The sequence below is a fragment of the Pararge aegeria genome, chromosome 18 (assembly GCF_905163445.1).
Source record: "Pararge aegeria chromosome 18, ilParAegt1.1, whole genome shotgun sequence".
Lineage (NCBI taxonomy): Eukaryota > Metazoa > Arthropoda > Insecta > Lepidoptera > Nymphalidae > Pararge > Pararge aegeria.
In genome coordinates, this window is record NC_053197.1 from 14,250,437 (window position 1) to 14,273,810 (window position 23,374).

The 23,374-nt window shown below is 38.0% G+C and overlaps 1 protein-coding gene across 1 annotated transcript in view; it reads right to left on the reverse strand.

The window, feature by feature from the left end:
- Nucleotides 1–23,374, reverse strand: part of LOC120631615 (disheveled-associated activator of morphogenesis 1) — a 179,414-nt gene that overhangs the window by 118,743 nt on the left and 37,297 nt on the right. The window lies entirely within an intron of this gene.

Consider the following 23,374-nt stretch of genomic DNA (forward strand, 5'->3'; position numbering starts at 1 on the left):
CCAGACGAGAGAAGCAGTTTAGTCAAGAGTTACTAGTCATCTTACCCCAGATAAGTCGAAAAGACGACAATAGCTCAGCTTACCTCGCTCGTCTCCTTTCCTTGTAATTGGACACGCCTCTTGAATATTCAATTACCTGAGACAAAAACGTTACTATCAAACAGTTTGAAAATAACAGCAATATGTTTGGTACTTTTTCGCGACTGCAAAAAAAAAGGAGTGTTATGTATGTATGTGGGTTAGAGTAAACGCAAAATAGCTTGGCGGCACGTTACCCAAATTGCCATGCTAAGGATCAAACCCGGGCTCTCCAACTGTTAAGACCACATCACTCACCACTGCCCACTGCGCCAGGAAGTAACTATTCGAATTTTAACGAAAAGAGTTAAGATAAATAAATAAATAAATAAATATACTACGACAATACACACATCGCCATCTAGCCCCAAAGTAAGCGTAGCTTGTGTTATGGGTACTAAGATGACTGATAAATACTTTTATGAATAATATATATATAAATACTTAGAATATACATATAAACACCCAGACACTGAAAAACATTCATGCTCATCACACAAACATTTTCCAGTAGTAAGAATCGAACCCACGGCCTTGGGCTAAGAAAGCAGGGTCTCTGCAAACTGCGCCAATCGGCCGTTAAGATTTTATATTTTAACTAGCTAGGCAAGCATTTACAAGTCTAGCAATTGATGTTGTTATCATTTTGAAGATAAAGTTATTTCATTTTTATTATTGATATTATAAAGAGTAGTCAACAGTATGCTACGATTACAATTTACAAAATCGGCGCCCACGAGTAATATGCAATTTCCGGCTTCGGCCGTGGCTAGTTACCACATAACAGACAAAGATGTGCCGCTAAGAGATTTAGCGTTGACTATTAGGGGTTCAGGATTTCTAGCACTACCATACTCCCTCCATCTAAGACTACATTATCAAGTACCAGAAGGAGTAATGCAAAAATTCCGCCGTGAACGATACAAGCACTTTATCCGGAAATCTCTAACATACAAACGTACCTTTAGCACCTAACGCCGAAGGTAGCCTTCGTAGCGATTAAGGTATAATCCTACTTAATGTAAGCTTACGTAGATAATCTGGATTGTTCGTTATAAAGCACGATTAATCTCATAGGCACATTACATCAGGAATAAAGAAAACCTGATAAGTGCATAAACCCCTTGCGATTTCTCAGTCTGAATAACTATTTATCACAGAATTAAGAATAGATCTAAGAGAGAATTAAGAGGAGATGTCTCTTAAAAATTTCAAAGTTTGTATTAAACGTTAGCTCATAGAAAAGTCTTATTATAGTATAAAGGACTACGTTATCGATAAAAAAGCTTGGGTGTGAATTATTGCTCTAACCAGGTTGCTTTTGTAATAATTTGAAATGACATTGTGAGATGGTGACAACAAAAAAAAACACCCGGCTATGTTTGTTGTGGGCTTCTTCTTAGACCAGGACGCGTTTGGAACCCTCGTAGCTTTAGTTTTAAGTTTACGAATGTGCAGTGGCGTGCATAGAGGGTATGCACAGGGTATGCAGATGATATAAAATGAAGAAAACCTCCAGTACGTAACCTCCACTACCGTGTAATTCTTACGTACGCAAAATCAAAAGTGCCACCTATCGGCCTACTTGAATAAAGATATTTTAGACTTGGCATTGAATATGCAGAACCCTCATTCAGTCATTATTGCATGCAGTGCATTGTGTCAAAAAACAGTGAACCCCCCCACGCACATCTCACTTCACACCCGCGGAATGTTGCTAGCTCACGAACTTTTCCCATTTTCCCAATAGTTGCTAAGTAAATAGTTACTGTCAACTGCTAAATGGAATGAAGTGACTAATATTAAAGAATTCGATGCTTTAATATTAGCCTACTTTATTAACCACTCCACTTCAGTATACACCCTCTCCACCAGTTTCTCAAACAGGCTAGGCGGTTAAGGTTAAAGGTTCCTATTCGAGAAACACTACTAAAGTGGAGTGGTTTTTGACGCTTTAATATACGATTGTATTGTTCCAAAAAACTCAATTTTATGTTGTGATATCTAGATGTACTGAAGATGCCGGGGCACTAATACCTACTAAATGTTTGTGTTTCATCTTTTTTATAATTATAAATGCCAAAGTTTGTATGGATGGATGGATGGATGGATGGATGTTTGTTACTCTTACACGCAAAAACTACTAAACCAATTTGACAGAATTGTGGAATGGAGATAGATTATACCCTGGATTAACACATAGGCTGTTCTATCCCGGGAAATTGTACGATACCCGCAGCATTCATGAAAAACCAAAAAAATTGCATACAAATCCGCGAACAATAGCTGTTTTTTTTATAATTTATAATTGATGGACCAAGCAGACAGCCCACCTGAGGGTAAGTGGAAAACCATCGCATATAAACAGAACAAAAGTTCGCAGGGCATGGAAAAAACACAACATGCAAAGTGTTGCCATGTGTCCATCAACCTGACGCGTAAATGTATTTTTTTTTTTTGCATCCATGCCTTTACATAGTCATGAGGCCCTGTGAGGGCATAGCAATAAAAAACAGTTTGAACCTTATAACTATTACAAATACACGATTTCAGGATTCTAATTAGTGTTAGTAGAAATATATATTAGGTGTGAGAATAATTAGTTACTATTAAAGATCATCAGGTTAATAAATCTATTTTAATATTAAATATTAAATAATTGCTCAGCCAATTGTTTTGTCATAAAATTATGTTAAAAATTACTGTGGTATGTCATGAAAGTAAATTGAAATAAGGCGATATTTAATATTATATAACATAGTATTAGTATACATTTATTATTTCCTATGATCTTCTTTTTAAATGTATAGACTCATGTGCCTGTAATTACACCAGCAACCACGCCCTTCAGACCGCAACACAACATTGCGACAATGCTACTTACCGGCAGAAATAAGCACGGCGGTAGTACTTCCCCGGACGAGCTCTGCCACCAAAATCTCTACTACAAAAATAATCTTAAAACATTCCCAAGAACGGTTGGCGTCAGGCAAGCGTCCGGTCGTGAAAAATATGGCAAAACCATAAAAAAAATGATCCGCGGTACGTAGTTCGCCAGACAGCTAGTAAATAAATAAATAAATATACTACGACAATACACACATCTAGCCCCAAAGTAAGCGTAGCTTGTGTTATGGGTACTAAGATAACTAAAAAATATTTTTATGATAATATACATAGATACCTATAATATACACCCAACCAGACACTGAAAAGCATTTATGTTCATCACACAAACATTTTCCAGTTTTGGGAATCGAACCCACGGCCTTGGACTCAGAAAGCAGGCCACTGCGCCAGTCTGCCGTCAAATAAACTGTAGTAGGTACATTTTCCCGGTAAAAAATACGAATCTTCGTGGGCATAAGCAGCACAAATTGCATCCTTAGTTATATATGAGAAATGTGGAGGAGCAATTTTAATTTAGAACATCTATACCTATAACGTGTCGTTAAGACAATGGCCGCCATTGTTATCACAGTCTGACGCGTGTTTTCCATTTATCTTGATCGAAAGTGTCTTATCTCATTGTTTTCAAAAATAAACAAACGGCATACGAAAATACACAAAGTACCTACCAACTCTCTTCATATGCCGCTAAAATGTAATAATATGAACATGTCTTTACTTTTTTTAATTGCAATAATATAGCCAATTATTGCAAAATCACCTGGTGGTCATGATGCTGACTAAGATGGAAGTATACTTACCTGTTAGCCCTTTAAGAGAGATATATTAAACATGTGTGCTCCTCATCGGCATCTACGCGACATTGTAGAGATACGCTTGTTCGCTTAACGGCACGTCTTTGTCGTTAGGAAGGTAACTAGCCACAGCCAAAGCCGCCCACCAGAACAGACAAGTAATTTAGAAATTATAAATTCCCAAATTTTACCCACCGGGGATCGAAACACGGACCTCCCAAATAAGGGCCAGTGTTCACCACCGTCTTGTTATCTTATTACTCCAATATCTGTACTCGCCTGGACTTAGAAAAGTGGCGGTGTCAACCTTCGTGCATCGGAAAGCATTAAAACCGACCAACCTGATTGGGGCAGCGTGGTGGGTCTATGCGCTAAAACTCTCTCTTCTATGAGACAGGAGGTCTTGTGGAACTTTAAAGGCTGAGGGTTGTTAATAGACTCAAGATGAAGCCTGAGAGTTCTCCATAACGTTTTCAAAAATGTGTGAACTCCATGAATCCGCACTCGGCCAGCGTGGTGGGACTACGGCCCAATCACCTCTCATTCCATGAGGAGACCCGTGCCCAGTAATCGGCCGGTAATGGATTGATAATGATGATTCCACAGTAAAAGACAACGTATTTCGAAACAAAGCGTTTACGACTCTCCATTGCGATTCGCGTAACGCAGTGGCACTCAGTTTTGCAATTCAAACAAATTACTTCATTAGGCTCGGTTTCTAGATTAACTAATGAATTACCATTGCGTACTTTATTGTTTACATTTACGTGTGTAATTTGTTGATACGCTGGTCGTGTGATACTTTCTTATGGTCACATCCTCCCCGCTATGATTGGCCTATTATCGTATTACTGATGGGCACATGCTCCTGTCATAGGACAGGGGGGTTTGGGGCGTAAACCCACCACGCTGAATACAATGCGGGTTATTACATAACGCATTTAAAGATTATTATCCCAGGTTAGTGATAATACTCGGGGAAGACAGCTTAACGTGCTCTCCGAGCCTCGGGGGAGTTTTACTTACATTTCGTATTTTTATTCTTCATTTTATTTTCCTAACTTCGTATAGGTGGTAAAATGGAGTGTTTAAATAGAATAAAAAATAGCTCTAGCGAGGCTAGCATGGGCAGGAGTCACACAGTTTTATCCGATCTCCGAGCATGGGCGCACGAGTTGATATAATATACAAATAATATACTATTTTAATATCAAACCAGCGAAACGACTGGTACTGTTTGATATTACAAGTATAATATTTGGAACTTCTCCTTTTTCCCGTGACGTGACGTTGACGTGTTTTGATTGGTGGAAAACACTGAACACTATGTGGAAAAGTAAATTTTAACTCTAGTTACTGGATATAATCGGTGCATAAAAGTTTAATACCAATTTTCACTAACGACGAAAAAAGCAAAGCATAAATAAGTGACGCCAAATCAAGGAGACTTCTAGATTTACATCAACCGTTCACCAATAGTTATCATCTAAGATTTGGAAATAATTTTTTTTCTATAGCCATCTCCTTAGTTTTGTTTTATTTGCTCTCTTTTACAGCTTATTTGGATTTTTTTATTTAAATTTTTTCTTAAATTTACTCTAGTTACAGTAATAACGCAACGGGCGTCGCGGTTGTTTGCTCTGTCTGATACTCGTGCAGACTGAAAATCAGCGCTGAGCATTGTTGCTAATGCACAGCATAAGGCTGAGTTTGCGGCCATTTGCCATATTGTTAATATTAATTGATAATCTTTTAGTTAATAATCTTGTTAATAATCTAATTAACAATAGTGTATGGCAATAAAGGATTTTATTTATTATTATTAAATAATAAGGCATTCAATTTAGGCGATGCCTAAGTGCCTTTAGTGAATACGGGCATTAGTTTTCTGTCTAGATGCTAGCCGTGCAGACTGGCAAATTTAAAACTAAAAACTAGACTACAGTGTTTACTTTTTTTCTCCCTAGGTATGTATGTTATAAAAATGTGTGCAAAGTTATTGAGCAGTCAAAGTTAAGGTACGTCTTAAACGATGGGTGTATTTAGCATTCCAGACTAGAATACCAGGTTCAGGTTAAGCGGTGATAGCCCAGTGAGTTCAGCTCGACTTCACTTTTGGGGGGCCGAGTTCGAATCCCAGTACGCACCTCTAACATTTTCAAGTTAAGTGCGTTTTAAGTAATGGTGGAAACAATGGGTAGGAAAACATCGTGAGTAAACCTGCATGACTGAGAGTTTTACATAATGTTCACAAAGGTGTGTGGAGTCCACCAATCCGCACTGCACCAGCCTGGTGGACTACGGCCTTAATAGGTTTATATTATGATGATGATGACACAAGGTTCAGTCAAGTACCAACTGAATGTGGTTCAAAAAGGTTGCTTGGAAGCATCCGGCTCCGCTTTCATCTCTCACAAGATAGAAAAATGAATGTTAAAATGTAAAATGTAAATTTTTGATGTTGGAAAAGAGCAACTGCTGAGATTCTTGCCGGCTTCTTCTCGGTAGAATCTGCCTTCCGAACCGGTGGTAGAGTCACTACACACGGACAGACTTGACGTTTCAAAAGTGCTAGTGTTAGGCCTACATGAAATAAATGAATTTTGAATTTTGAATTTCGAATTGTATGCGATGCGAGGGTGTTGATATGAATATGTATTAATGCTAGGTAGGTAGGAAGTTAATAATTATTCTCGAGTCACCCTCGTTGTTTTGAGACGCGCGTGCCTTGGACGTCGGTACGGGGTTGTTATGAAGTGGTACTTATACTTAGCTTTAGTAGATTGTGTTATGTTGTAACCGCGGTAAGTTTATATATATAGGACTTATTACAAAAGTCCAGCGGTCACAATACAACACAATCTACAAAAGGTTATAGGTAAGTATATAGGACTGGTTTAGGCCTGCTGACATCCATGAGGATTTCCTCCTAAAATAAAAATAATAAATTGTATAGGTATAGGACTATTTCTAGTATTACGATTTTAAGATACCTTAAATCTGGCTAGGCCTTTAAGGCAGATTTAATAATATTATGCTATATAATATAGGAAAAAACATGAGATAGAGGGATCTAAAACAAGGGTAGTTGAAAAAAGGTTTGGGAGGGGGTTTTGGGGTATACGAGAAAAACCTGGTGGTTCACCAACTTTTTCTTTGGATCAAATATGCTTAGCAGAATAGCTGTTAAGATAATTTTCACAAAAACAACACAATGACGACAAAACCTGAATTCACATTTTAGGTCAAGGAGGCGTAGTACCTACCTAGTAATATAGATTTTCAATGTACGCATCAAAAGTGCCATCTATGTGCCTATTTGCATAAAGGAATATTTGACTTTGACTTTGACTTTGACATCCGGGTAACTGCTGCCACCATACATATTTCTGGCGCCAAACGAATTCAAAACTTACTAAGTGTTTACTTATGACAACCCTATTGCAGATAAAAGACCGACACAGGAATCGTACCTACTCTACGCTTCCAAACAAAGTGACAGGAGTCGCATGATTTTAATTTTGCATGTGATGTTAGGGCTGTATCTGATTTATTTTCTGTATCTGATGGTAGTTGTTTACTCAAAACTGTTAGGTTTTCGGTTACACAGCACATAATTTACCTCTATAGCCGGTTTACTTAACCGGTTATTCCGGTTTTCATTTACATGTTGTATATAATGTATATATATATAGTATATTCAAATTTAGAGTGAATAGGCAAGTGGGGCTGCACCTACGATCAGTTACAATCAGGTGGGATTACAGCCAAACGCTGATATTTATATTTAAAAAACAATGAGCTACAACGTTGGTCTTATTTTCAGTACTACGGTGCAAACAAAAAACACGTTCAGTGCATTCACAGAAGCTCATAGCAACTGGCAGCACTATTTTATTTGCGACACGCTCTATGGCTCTTACTGGCCGTTATTTCCAAACTCTTTGTACTTTGAAAAAATATTTAACGTACAAGTGCAATTTCTCCACTAACTATTTCATTAAAGTTATCAAAAAAAACCTAGTATCTGCTCTGAGCATTGTCCAAGAGTATTTTCCTCCGAAAGCAGCGCAAAAACCTGAAATGTTCGAAGGAATTTTATATCATCAGATCCGATTTTGTTATTAGTACCTATTCTTCGTATATAAATGCATCGCTTAAAGGATTGCTGGTATGGCAAAGGCAAAGTAACTAAAGTAAAGTAAAGGCTTAAGCAACTTTGATCCAAATCGATAACTGGCTGTTTATGACTTTTTCGGAACCGAATTTGGCGTTTTCCTTTGGTCCGCCCCCGGTAACAATCGCGCTTTTGATAATTTCTCGCTGGATACGTAGAATTCAGAGCTCATTACCCTGGAACAACGTAGTGCTTATAAACTTATTATATACCTCTCTTCTTTTGCCTAGAAGCAATACATAAATTAACATTAGGATAAAACTTTGAAGGGTTAAATTATCAAAACACACACATCGTATCAAAATAGGCCCCCAAAACTACTACTAGGAAATGAAAATGAAAATGACATCCGTAGTATCGTCTATATCTATAGTCGTAGATCTATATCTGAGCATAGACACTAGCTCATAACTCTTGCGAGGTTTCCAATGAAAAAGATAGCAATTTCATTGCATGTTTTTTTCCATTTCACAGTGCCCACCGTCATTATACGCAAAATGTTTTAACTTAGCTAGATACGTCATTTCATACATTTAAGGCATATTGGTAATCATAATCATCATTATAAACCACCCATTAATTGCCCATTACAGGACACCACACTCCTCCTAGAGTGTGATGGGTGTAAGCCGTAGTCCACCACGCGCAAAGTGTGGATTGGTGGACTTTACGCGTCTTTTAGGGCATGTCAGTTTTTTCGGGACATTTTCTTTCACCTTTTAAGTAAGTGATATTTAAATGCTTTAAGTAATGGTATGTTCTTTGGCCCCCCGAAACTTAAGCCTAACCGCCAGGTTGTCACCGCTTGCATATCGTACGATATCAATATCGTATCGGTAACAGAAAATCGCTCTAAAGGTTGGGCAGACAAAACGAGTCTATTAAATAAAAAAGTAAAAAGCTGCGCATTCACAAATAATGCGAAAGTTGTAGAAAATCGGCGGGTCAAAGACTTTCCACTTGGAGTACGTTCACATTGAGGGTGGTTAGGGAGTTTGACCCAGATATGCGAGCACAGTAAATAATAGATTCGGCACGATGCTGGAAGTCGGCGCAAATGTTTATCAGAATTCTTATTTTTGCATCAAAATTTACGTTGCCAAATTCGAATAGCGTTCATTTAAGCAACCATATTAACAATAGTGCCAATTATAGTAATCGGCGGCCGATTGGCGCAGTTTGCAGCGACCCTGCTTTCTGAGTCCAAGGCCGTGGGTTCGACTCCCACTACTGGAAAATGTTTGTGTGATGAGCATGAATGTTTTTCAGTGTCTGGGTGTTTCTATCTATATTCTAAGTATTTATGTATAATATTCATACAAATATTCGTCAGTCATTTGAGTACCCATAACACAAGCTGCGCTTACTTTGGGGCTAGATGGCGATGTGTGTATTGTCGTAGTTTATTTATTATAAATCATCATGATCAACCAATTAACGGGACGGGTCCTGGGTTTCCTTTCAGAAAGAGAAGGGTTTAGGCCGTAGTTCACCAAACTAGCAAAGTGCGGATTGGTAGACTTCACAAGCCCTTGAGAACATTATGGAGAACTCCCAGGCATCAGGGTTTCCCACAATGTTTTCCGTTGCCAATAAATCAAGTGATATTTAATTAATTAAATTGAAACGCACATAACTTCGAAAAGTTAGAGGAGCTGGAGATTTAACTCGGCGCCCGCAGGGGGATGACGAATGCCCATTCGGCTATCACCGCTTCTTTTTTTTTATGAAGAAGGAAAATATTGTGAGGCCATGCCTGCTCTGTTTATAGTTTATTATTTCCCGCTTTCCATCAGCACGGCTAGCATGGGCACGAGACAATTATCTCCCCAGGGGAAGGATAAAAGTTTATCTATTCCCGCAGCTCTATCAACTCCCAGAGCACTGGAACACAAGTGTAAATAATATTTGTAATAATAAACGGGGGTAAACTTCTCCTATTCCGTGCTCTAGCAGGTGTTTCCGTTAATTATATGCTCTGTCTGGGGATATAATAGGCGGAGGCAGGAGACAAAAATTGTTTTTATACTTGACAGTCTTGCGCTTGACAACTATCGTGCCTAGTGTAAAGCAGTGATGCGGTCTACGTTGGGGCGCGCTTGCCTAGAAAATGCCTATTCACTGTTGCCTTGAAAGCATAGTTGTATGTAAGAGGAAACACCGAAGCCGGAAGAGCGTTCCAAACTTTAGCAGGATTCCCCTGACAGGGGATATAATAGGGGGATATAATTTGATACTCCTGCCTTTGTTAGCCCTGCAGGTGAGCTTCCATCAATTACTTAATTTTGGTCTATAATCTACGAGTATAGTATAGTATAAGGTCATTGGCCACTATCCTTCCCAGAAATTGATATCTTTGGCCCGACGACAGTAATGATTTTCGTGACTTCGGTATTATGCTGCGATTATGCTCGGTCCCACGCTCGCGTCGATACCTACTCGAAACGTTTTATTTACATTTAAATACACTTGTTTCGGCACGTTCCTCTGTAATTCGAGATAATTTCGGATCACGGAAATATAACAGTAATCTTTATTTCAGGCAAAGCCCATAGTCAAGACTTATAAGATAACTAGTTATCTTATAAGTCTTGACTATGGGCTTTGCCTTACTTAGATAACTAGTTAGATAACTAGTTATCTTATAAGTCTTGACTATGGGCTTGCCCGGGCTGTTGCCCGCGACTTTGTCTGCGTTTGATTTTGTATTTAAAGTATTCAGTATCGCTAAGCCTTAAATGAGTATAGTAGTATATATATTTATATATATATAACATGTGACTGTCAATTAATTATAGACAAATAATTTGCAATAAAATAAAATTGCGACTATAATTAAAGATCTACGCTATCCTATCTCTTAAGTTGGACCATACTGCTCACGGTGTGCCAATTTAATTTAAAATCGGTTAAGTAGTTTAGGAGACCATCGCGGAAAAACATCGTGACAAGAGATTTATATATATAAGATAATAATAATAATAATAATAAAATCTTTATTTAGGGCGTGGTCAATTGCATGTTAGTAATACATGTCTTAACCTATTGTAGTGCTTAACTACGCCCGGACACTTGTGTGCACTCTGTCCCAGAACCTCTAGAGTGAGTTATCCAGCTTACATGACAATTGTACTGTACTGAGGAGGGTATTGCTGCTGCTCGCTAGACTGCTCATCATAGATGCGGCATGTTTGCCGCATAAAAATCATCAATACTACTCGATACATACTCGATAAAATACTAAACAGCCGAAGCTCTGCAAGCGCCAAAGCTTCTTCAACACCGCCATTAATATAAATCATTCAAAACGACTTTGTCTGTGTGCATCTTCTAATAACTATCCCATACCTATATACTGATTTTTTAATTACCCAATTAATACATTAAAAAAATATTTTGGATTTTTTTTTCGTTACCAAGTAAATTGTTCAAGCCTTACTGTATGCAGATATATATGGGGGAGTTATTTTGAAATTGAAATTTGACAGAAGGTTCTGTTATATTCATCTGAGTAATATATTTTTTATACTTTCTGTTTAGCTAAAGCTGAAGAGAATTTCTGAGTTTTAGATGTTGAAACAACCTGATAGCGGCTATCTTAACATCTTAAAAATCAAAGTTTGTATTAAACGTAAGCTTATAGAAAAGTACAATAGTATAAAGTACTACGTAATCGATAAAAAAGCTTGGGTGTGAATTATTGCTCTAACCAGGTTGCTCTTCTAATACTATTAAATGACAATGTGAGATGGTGATAACAAAAAAAAACACCCGGCTAAGTTTGTTGTTGGCTTCTTCTTAGACCAGTATGCGTTTGGAACCCTCGTAGCTTTAGTTTTAAGCTTACGAATGTGGTTATCGCCATCATCTCACTACCATGTAATTCTCATGTAATGTAAGCACCAAAAGTGCCACCTATGGGCCTACTTGAATAAAGATATTTTTGACTTTGACTTTAATACTGTATCCTCACTCCAACGTTTCAGTATAATTAGAGCCTGTTGCGACAGAGCTCTACTGGGAACTAACGCCGTGCTTATGTCTGCCGCCAAGCAAAATTGCTGTGTTCCGGGCGTGGTAGCCGGTGTAATTACTGGCACATGAGGCTTAACACGTACGCCTCTGCACGGCTAGCATCCCACAGCTATATAAACTCTCAGAGCACTGGCGTACAAGTGGAAATAACATCCACATAATATATGTGTAACAATAACGGGGATCAGTGCGCCGTGCAATAATTGCTGACATTACTATTCCACATGACGATAATCTGGTGACAGCTGAAAAGGACAAAGTATCTAAATACTTGGACCTTGCTCACGAGATTACCGCCATGTGGAATGTTGAATCGACCGTTCCGATCGTCGTTTCAGTCACTGGTCTTCTCGCGAAAAACTTCGACCAACATCTTAAGAAGCTTTCGCTTGGTTGTTGGATCAATGGTCGGATACAGAAGGCAGTAGTCCTTGAAACGGCGCGTATAGTGAGGAGGTTCCTCAGTCTGGAGCCCTGACCGCCGGTTGCTTGGGCATTCAAAAGCCCCACAAGCGCAGGGTAAATGTTTTTTTTGAATAAATTTTTAATAGTGTTATTTATTTTATTTTTAAGCATTGTTAAGAATTTAAATGATAGAAAAAAAATGGGGATAAACTTCTCCTATTCCATGTTCCCGTGCTTTAGCTTGTGGACTCGTTAATTATATCCCTTGTAAATTGATATAATTGGGAGATACAATTTTTATCTCCTGCCTGTGCTAGCCCTGCTGGTCGATGGACAGAGGGCGTCACTTGGCAGGACATGCCATGCGAACTAATAACTATAAGCAAACTATAGCCTATAAACATAGCAATGCGCTGTATACAGGCTATGGTTGTCCACTAACTAAATTGGGACTTGGTTCCGTCAACTATTACTGTAAAAAGAACCTAGGCTAGGTACGTCCGACCAAAACATCATTATATCCTTCTTCTTCTTTCTTTCCCTGGGCTTGTCTCCGTACTTGGTCTGCCGGAACCTTCCGTTGTACGTAGTGTCACTGGTACGGCTCCCCGTTGGGTCACTCCAGCCAGCCGAGCCCACTCCAGAAGTGATCATTATATATATCATTATATCCTTATTTTCGTTTCCCGTAAGAGACGCGTTAACAGTTCGCAGCCCACGGAAAGGTTGCGGAAAAGCCGTAAAAGCGGAAACCGAGCCACAAAAAAGATACAAATGTAATTTTATCGCCATATAAACAAGCATCAATGGCCGCTTGTGACATGTTTGTGATCAATCAATGTCATAAACACTTCCTACTTTTTTCTACACTATTTATATACCTATACTAGTGTGTACTCACTAATAAAACGGAACAAGTCAGTGGCCTGCATAGAGGGTATGTACACGGTATGCAGATGATTTAAAACTAAGAAAATCTCCAGTACGAGTTATAAAAAAACTTAAGGATAGGCCTTGCAAGAGTTATAAAAAGCCTACCCTTAAGTTTTTTAAATCTTACTGTAGATTTTCTACATTTTATATCATCTGCATACCCTGTGTCATACAGTCTAAGAACGCCACTGGAACAAGTCACGATACATTTTATATACCTCCTCTGTCCTCTGCTGGACTAAAGGCCTCTCCCGGGAGGGTTTGGCCATAACCACCACGCTGGCCACTCTGCCCGGCGTTGTGATCGCAGTACATGGTAGCAGTAGGACATAGGACGCTGCTAACCGTTCTCCGTTATATTCCCCTGGTCGCCTCATACGACACCTACAGGAATAGGGGTGGTGCCCACTGTATTCTTATCTGCCGTCACCACACATACACGATACCACATATAATGAATCCTAACTACGGAGTCAAAAAGGGCGAATTCGAGTATATTTTTAAGAATAAACTATAATATTCAGCTGTCTTTAATTATTGGCTGTTTTGTGGATTTTCCCAGCAACTACATAATATATTTTCAGGCTTGGTTAGGCGCTCCCTTTATTTGTAAAAGAACTTTCGCTGTAAGGAAAAATTTTTAAATTATTTATTTATTTTATTATTAAACTTATATTAAATAATATACGTTTAATAATAAAAATGGAAAAACTTATCCGATTCTCTTTTACCGTGGTTTGGCAGTTGGACACGTAAATTAAATCCCTTGTACGGGATATAATCGGGGGATATAATATTGGTCTCCCGCCTCTCCCTCCACGGTGCAGGTAGAAAGAATATTCAAATCCAAAAATTCAAAATTCATTTATTTCAAGTAGGCCTACACTATAAGAACTTTTGAAACGTCAAGTATGTCTGTTTGTAGTGACTCTACCACCGCTTCGGAAAGCAGATTCTATCGAGAAGAGCCGGCAAGAAACTCAGTAGTAGCTCATTATTGATACAAGAAGAACAAAATAGTAATTTCACGTACTATATTAGATGTTTCTACAAGACTGACCCAACATTGAACTTCTCGCTTTCTCGGATATGTCGCCTCACTGCACTAGAGAGGTCATCATAATACTTTTGTAATGGCTGAATCCGCGCGCGGTTCCTTCGAGTTGCCTGTCGTGTCTAGCCGCAACGGAATGCATTTACTTACGTATTAATTGTTTCCTTCTTTGGATAATCGTTTCTTGGTTCGGATGCTAGAAATTTTTAAACTATTCTTTTAAATAGTTTCACTACGTTTTACTTGTTACGGGTAAATACAGTAAGCTAACTATTAGGTTTGTCTTTCTAAAAACTAATATTATATCTGTGGATTGCGTGTCTTTGTTTATTTTTGTCACTTATGTCAGGGTCAACTACAGCACCGATCTTGATGAAATTTGATACCCAATAAAGCTTAAATCTAGAGTCGATAACCAAGGAAGGATACTTTTTATCCCAGAAAAGAACCAAGATAGAGATTGAAGTAGGTACTACAAGTTAGTCATTGACTGTAATCTCGCCTTGTGGTAAGTTATAATGCAGTCTAAAATGGTAGCGGGCTAATCTGTTAGCGAGTATAGTATCATACTCCTTATTGGTTTCTACGCGACATCGCACTAGAACTCTAAATTTCTTTTCTGGCGGCACGCGTTTGTCGGTTGGGTGGTAAGTAGGTACGGCCAAAGCCTCCCACCACACCAAACTGGTTAAAGAAATGTGTGTAATTGTGATTATTGTGATAACAGCACGTGATTGTGCGTTTTACAATCTACTGTCCCTGATTTAGGTGAAAACCTGTTTGTCATTTCATTTTCAGGCATTTTGTCAATATCTCGCCATTTCTATCAATGCTTTAGTACTTCTATTTCTGGCAAAACCATAAATACACACTGTGAAAAACAGTTTTCATGTTCATAAAATTAAACGTCACAAAATGAACAAATGGGATACAAAGGCATCTAAACGTGCGTTAAGAAACATCGCTTCTAAAATAGATTAGTTAAAAGCCCGGTGTAACAGCCCTACGTGAAAACAAATACCTAACACGTTATTTGGGCTCTCTCTATCGTCTTCCGCGAGCTATTCCGGGCCGGGCGTAAATAAGGAATGGACTTTTTCAATTCGGAGACAGATGTTAGGCTCGTGGGTAAACACGGCTGCCGCTATACAAACAATCCGCTTTGGCTACGGCAAAACAATGAAGATTTTGTGTTTGTGAATCATCATATAATGTAAGTACGTAGATATATCTTACCGTATTACAAAACACTCTTTCAGTTTACCTTTGCAGTACAATGGAATTCTAAAAAATCTCAAAAAAAAAGTTACACTATGAAACCACTACAAGCAGTGCACTAAGCGGGCAAATAATATATATAGAAAAAATCCCCAGTACGAGTTTTAAAAAACTTAAGTAGATTTTAAGAGTCTTCAATAACCTTCCCTTATATTTTTATAACTCGTACTGGAGATTTTCTTCATTTTATATCATATGCATTGTTAGTAGTTTACATTAATTATGGGTAATTTCATGGTTGTTTATATCTTATTTGTATTTATATGTAATATATTCATATATATATGTTATAGGTATATTTATATATATATATTTATAATTTTTAAATCTTATTTATTGCACCACCTTCCTCTTTTCTATTTTTTTTCGTTTTACGCATTGGTTGCCTGGAAGAAATCGCTATGTAGCGATAAGGCCATCAAATTGTACTCTCTTTCTATGTATTTATGTCTCTGTAACTACTTTTTTTCTTTGGTGTACAATAAAAGTGTATTCATTCATTTATGCATACCATGGGCATACCCACTATGCACGCCACTGACTACAAGTTAGCCCTTCACTGCAATCTCTCCGTTGTGATAATGATGCAGCGTAACATGCAGCGGGCTAACCTGTTAGGGGTATGGCAGTTATATAAAAATAAATAATTAAATAAATATACTATGACAATACACACATTGCCATCTACGAGTAGCTTCAAAGTAAGCGAAGCTTGTATAAATAAATGGATTGTATAAATAAGTGGGTACTAAGATAGCTCATGAATATTTTAATGAATATACATAATAATGAAGAATAAGTATTTTAATGAAGATAATATTTTTTTGTATTATTCACATAAATACTTATTACATACAGATAAACACCCAGTCACTGGAAAACATTAATGTCCATCACACAAACATCTTTCAGTTGTGGGAATCGAACCCACGTTCTTGAAAAGCAGAGACTTCTGAGTCCCTGCTTTTCAAGAACTTGGGTTCGAGCAGTATCGCTGCCCACTGCGCCAACTGGCTGTCCAATATAAAACCCATACCCCTAATCGGCTTCTACGCGATATCCTAATGGAACGCTAAATCGCTTGGCGGCACGTCTTTGTCGGTAGGGTGATAACGAGCCACGACCGATGCCTGCCAGACCAGGCCAGAGAAAATTGAGAAATTACAAATTCCCAAATAGCTATCGATCAAACCTGGGAACTTCCACTCAAGTCCACAGCGCTCACCGCTATGCCAGGGAGGTCGACAAACATTAATACTAAACAGTGCAAAACGATGTAGCTACACCCACTATTCTGTTTCCTTTTTGTTTTCCTAATCGTAAGCTCGCCTCGCAGAGTATCTTTTGATGAAGTCTATGACAGAGATATCTTTGCATCGTTCGAGTTCATACAGGACTAGAGTGTACCGATAGCTAATGTCAAAATACCCACCAACTTAAAGTCATGAACATTGGCTGTGATAACAATATTCATAAACTTAAAACTAAAGCTACGAGGGTTCCGAACGCGCCCTGGTCTAAGAACAAGCCCACAACATACTTAGCCAGGTGTTATTTTGTTTTTTTTTTCGTTCTTAATAAACTAGTTAGAAGAAAAAAAAAAAAGTGATAACATATTTGTCCACTCGTCACTCGGTTGGCGATCATAATGACTTACTGACAGCATAATGCCATTCAAATGGATCGCTTTGTTTGTCGACACTCCAATGATGGCTACCGAATCAGGGATTTATTTTAGTTACTCGTAGAGCTGTAAATGAAAACCGAAATATTACTTCACAGGCTTTAGAGGTACATTATTTACTGTATCTGAGACTTAAGTCTAGTTTTTGAGTAAACCACTGCCGTAGAAATGTTTACTGAAAGAAATCAAATACAGCCCTAACATCATATGCAAAATAAAAATCAAGTGACTCCAGACACTTTACTAGTTACGCGACGCGCAGCGTAGGTACTATGCGCGTGTCGGTCTTTTATCTTCAATAGGATTGTCATAAGTAATAAATGTTTACTTATGACAATCCCATTAAATGTTTTGAATTAGTTTGTATGGAAACATAAATATGCTTTTTTTGATTTAATATTTTTAAAGGCTGATTCCTTATAAAATATAAGTACGCACCCTTCAACAGTATTTCGTAAGTAGGTTACAAGTTGTGTATGGATAAAAGGTTAAACTTATCTATCTATCTACACTTATAATAAAGAATAGAACTCACCGCGTTTGTTTTTCTTTTTGCTTGCACATGCTAATCTTATCTAATGATAGAGTTTTCTGCAAGCAGTCAGCATGGTCAGCTCCATTGTCACAAGGAAGAAAATGATTGTTAATTTTGTTAAATATTATGTGATTCCGATTTGATGTCGGATTTAGGTGGTTGAGATAATGATGATTAGGAGTGCTATCCTTAAAAACCGGAAAATGTAGGCTAAATTCAACTTGCCATCTCTATTCCAGCACCATTAGACCCCAACGTCCAACGTTCTCCGAGCTATGTGCCCCGCCTATTGCCACTTCAGCTTCGCGACTCGCTGAGCTATGTCAGTAACTCTAGTTCTTCTACGGATCTCCTCATTTCTCATATGGTCACGTAGAGATACTCCTAGCATAGCTCTCTCCATCGCCCGCTGAGTGACTCTGAGCCTTCTTATGAGGCCCATAGTTGGCGACTATGTCTCAGTTCCGTTAGTCATTACTGGCAACACGCACTGTTCGAAGAGTGTAGTCTTCAGGCACTGAGGGATTTTGGACGAGAAGATGTCACGAAGTTTCTCGAACGCTGCCCATCCGAGTTGGATCGATATTATGCAATGTCAATTCTTGCCGACCCGCCACGTGTGTAGCCCGCCTAAGGGTAGGTTCCGTTGATTCAAGCATAACAAACAAAATAATAATAATTATAACCGATTAATTGATTGTAAACGCACTTTCACCGTTACACAACATTGCGATCGTGACAAAAATCGAACTTACCGGTTATACCGAATGAAGCGGTAATTTACCGTGATTGATTTCTATTACTGATTATATTTTTAATAGGGCACTATTTGTAGGGTGGCCATACGCGGTGGGAGGTTTGAAACATTCATCATTGGTGCTATGCTCCCATTGGTCTTAGAGTGATGATATATTATAGCCTCTGCTCGATAAATCCAACACTGAAATAATTTTTCAAATCGGCCCTGTAGTTCCTGAGATAATTGCGTTCAAGTAAACAAACAAACAAACAAACTTTTCACGTAGGTGTCTAGGTAAACCCTGAAGCAGAAAACCTTTGATGTCAAAATATATCTTCTGATATAGCTTCTTCTTAAATAACAGAATACAATAGAATATAATATAATAGAACAGAACAGAACAGAACAGAACAGAACAGAACGGAACGGAACAGAATGGAACGGAACGGACCGTAAACGATAAGAAAAGAAAACAAAAGAAAAGAAAAATAAAATAGAATAAAGGCCATCATCTCCATCATCATCATCATCACATAAATCCATTACAGCGCACGGGTTTCCTCCCATAATTGGAAGGGGTTAAGGCCGTAAGGACTCCACACACCTTTGAGAACATTATGGAGAACTCACAGGGATGCAGGTTTCCTCACGATGTTTTAACCGTTGAACTAAGTTAATATTTTATTTGCTTAAAACGCCCATAACTTAGAAAAGTTAGGGCTGGCGTTCTGCAATTCAAACTCGGAAATGAAAGTGAAGTCAACGTCCTGCACACAGCTTAGGTACTTGTAGTAAGTAAACTACAATAATTTTGAATATTGCTTAGAGTTACTGTAGATCAGTTAGATCGATACATAAAGAGGGCTGTCGATGTCTGACAATAAAAAGTGTGAATACCTTCTTACTTAATATGCATATTCATATGCATACCTAGTAAATAAGTTGTTGTTCTGGCATTCAAATTCAAATTCAAATTCAAAAATTCTTTATTCATATTTGAATTTCTCATGTCAAGGTTGCAGTGCATATAAATCAATAAAAAACTTACTTACAACAAGAGATGTTGCTTGATAAAGGCAATTTACTTTGCTCAGATAAGAATCTGGAATTAAAAAAAAATAGTTCTAAAAATTAAAATTTCTTTAATTCCATTCGGTCAATGCACAATAATTTTAATCTTGTTATCTTTCTTTATTTTATTTTTTTTTTTTGCCTATCACAGGCACTTATGAAGCGTTCGTTACATATTTGTTTACATAATTGTAACGGGATGGTGATAACTTCGTTCGCCAACTTAAATCTAAAGCTACGAGGGTTCCAAACGCTCCCTGGTCTAAGAAGAGCCCACAACAAACTTAGCCGGGTAAATTTATTTTTTTGTTATCACCAGCTTCAAGTAAATTTAAATTAAGCTATGAAGCTAGAGCAATTCACACCAAAGCTTTTTTATCGTTTAAATAATCTTTAATGCTATAATAGGATTTTTCTGTAAGCTTACGTTTTATATAAAATTTGAACTTATTGAGAGACAACTCAAAGATTTCATTTGGTAATTTGTTATAATTACAATAAACACTTCAAATGTATCCATTTGTATAGAGGATATAGATTACTCAAACGGTTTAATGGACGATGTTCATCTCAGTCTCAGTCTCAGTTGCGAAGCTCTTGAAACGAATTAAACAGTTGCAAATATATTCCGTGGGAATCAAAGATGCGCCGCGCCGCCTTGCTGCAATTACGTTGCACAAAAACAACAATGGCACTCACCGCTTCTAGTGTTCTGCGGTGTTACCTTTTGGATCATTTTAGCATATATGGATATTTGGATCAGTTATGGCGTGCTAGTATTAGTTCACGTAACACTAATACCTGCATGGCATGCTACGGCAATTGTGCCGTTTCTTCCCACGGGTGTCATACGAGGCGACTAAGGGAATATAACGAAGAGTTGGCAGCAGGATCCTCTGTGCTACTACTACCATCTACTGCGATCACCAATCAGCCTGCCCAGCGTGGTGATTATGGGCAAATCCTGCAGTTGGGAGAGGCCGTTAGTCCAGCAGTGAACTGTAATAGACTATTGTAATATTTACTAAACAAAAAAAAGGTATATTATGTGACACTTCTATTCAGGTGAAATTAAACAATCCTCTCACACAAAAATATAAAGTATTAGCAGGTGAACACATCTGTCCCTAAGCTAAGGAATTCATCTGTATTATAGGCGACAGGGGGAACCCCTTTTCATTGTGGGAGGAGACCAGTGCCTGTAGTGTGAAGCCTTATGAGCCTGTAATTACACCGGAAACCAAGCCATACGGACCTGAAGACAGCATTGCAACAATGCTTAACTTAGATGCTTCGAAATAAGAAGTTCTAAAATTATAAGTCAAGGACAAACTCATAGTGAAATAGAAAATATTCTTTCTTTTGTTTCAATACATTAAACATTTTTATTGGTTGATTATATACTTAAAACAATATATGTTTAGAACACATGGTTAATACTTAAGCAATGTCACAATGTAAATAATATATATCCATTGCAAGAGATATCGTAAAATTATATAATGCGAATACAAGTTATTTTCATTGACAACGGTTTTTTCAAAGGTAAGAAAATCGCACTTACCGTCACTCTATAAAATATAAAAAGTTTTACAGCCGCCATAAAGATCTGACAAAAGCGTATGCGGAAAGGCTTTACGCTTATGCATTATTTAATATTTTAAACGAGCGTTTTAAGCGCGCAAGGCCATTTTAAGCACAAGAAAAAATAACGTGAATTCTGAAATCGCATCATCTCATTGCATACAAAAGCATATATTTTAATTTTTTGATAATAAATATAAATGCACTCAGTACATTACAACTGCCTCGTTGGTCTAGATGGGAATATGTTTCATTACGGACTTTGGTCCGTTCTTGTTCGATTTCCCGACTGAGCAGAAAATTCTCAAAAATATTATATAAATCTGTTATAAAAATCTCCTACTTGTCCACAATTGACGGCCGCAGTGGGCAGTGGGCGCAGTGGGCAGTGGGCGCAGTGGGCAGCGACCCTGCTTTCTGAGTCCAAGGTCGTGGGTTCGATTCCCACAACTGGAAAATGTTTGTGTGATGAACATGAATGTTTTATCAGTGCTGGGTGTTTATCTGTATATTATAAGTATTTATGTGTAATATATTCATAATAAAAAATATTCATCAGCTATCTTAGTACCTATAACACAAGCTACGCTTACTTTGGGGCTACATGGCGATGTGTGTATTGTCGTAGTATATTTATTTAATAATTTAATTAGTTGCACACCTCTCAAATGATTGATCTCAGAATCATCAATAACACAAAACAGTGAACAGCTGGACTAAAGAACTATCCCAGCTGGATGTGCCCATAGCCACCAGACGGGTTAGTGATCACAGAAGATGCTAGGAATTGAACAGAGGACGATGCTGTCCGTTTCCGTTATATATCCTTAGTCGCCTCGTACCACCATGCACGCTCTGCACATAGGACTGTCTGTTTTTCCTATAGTAAGGAGGTGTATGTTCAGTAAGTTGTGCCCTGGTATCAACCTTACAACTGTAGCCTTAGTACAAGATTTGCTCGCTAGCAATCGATAATAAACTCTCGTTGCATCACAGAGAAATGGTGACGGGTTGGTGATCGCAGAAGATGCTAGTATTATTTTTACACCTTTTTTTACTTTTAACTGTTAAATATGTACTGATTGTGTTCGTTTTATTTGTTCTTATTTACAATTTATTTAAATTTTTTATAAAAATTTAACTCCTATTTATAGTAATAACGCAACGAGCGACGCAGTTGTTTGCTCAGTTTGATACTGGAGCAGACTTAAAATCAGCGCCGAGCATTGTTGCCAATGCACAGCACAAGGCTGAGTTTGCGGCCATTTACCAAATTGTTAATAATTTTAGTTCTAGATCTTGTATTAACCATAGAGCAATAAAGGATTATTATTGTTTTTATAATTATAGTTAATTGAACAGAGGACGCTAATGCCCGTTCTCCGTTATCTCCTTAGTCGACTCTTACTTACACCACACGGCAAACAACATCTCAGAATACAATCTTGCTTATCCATTACCGCAGCAAAGCTAACTTACAATAATGCTCGTAATAAAACAACAATAATAAAATAAAAACAGCCGGAGGTTCAGAGGGCAGTCGTTAAAATTTTAAGCACAGGCACAACTCAACCCTTATTGATTTCACATATGTGTTGCATTTGTCATATCTTTTGAGACTAAAAACTACTTTCACTAAGGTCCCATACTTCACAGTTCATCATAATCATATCATCCCATTACCGACCCAGAACAGGGCACGGGTCTTCTCCCACAATGAGATGGGGTTATGCCCTAGACCACGCTGACCCAGTGCGGATCGGTGGACTTTACACACCTTTGAGAAAATTACGGAGAACTCTGAGACATTCAGCTTACGATGTTTTCCTTCACAAATATAAAAGTTAGAGGTGCGTGCCGGGATTCGAACTCGCCCCCCGAAACTGAAGTCGGAGTCCTACCCACTGGGCTAACATCGCTTTATTTTAGGCCCCCTAACGGCCTTAACCCCTTTTTATTGTTGGAGGAGACCCGTGCCCTGAAGTGGACCGGTAATCAGTTGATAACATGATGATTAAAAATGTGCTATCAGGTCAAACACACTCAAGTCTCGAACTTTCTACACCTACTTATAAAGTTATACTCTGCCCAGCGAAG